This window comes from Ursus maritimus, unplaced genomic scaffold, assembly GCF_017311325.1.
Source record: "Ursus maritimus isolate PB19 unplaced genomic scaffold, ASM1731132v1 scaffold_604, whole genome shotgun sequence".
Taxonomy (NCBI): Eukaryota; Metazoa; Chordata; class Mammalia; order Carnivora; family Ursidae; genus Ursus; species Ursus maritimus.
In genome coordinates, this window is record NW_024426780.1 from 4361 (window position 1) to 4565 (window position 205).

Here is a 205-nt window from a genome sequence, read left to right on the forward strand (position 1 = left end):
TGATGATGATGATGATGATGATGATGATGATGATGATGATGATGATGATGATGATGATGATGATGATGATGATGATGATGATGATGATGATGATGATGATGATGATGATGATGATGATGATGATGATGATGATGATGATGATGATGATGATGATGATGATGATGATGATGATGATGATGATGATGATGATGATGATGATGATGAT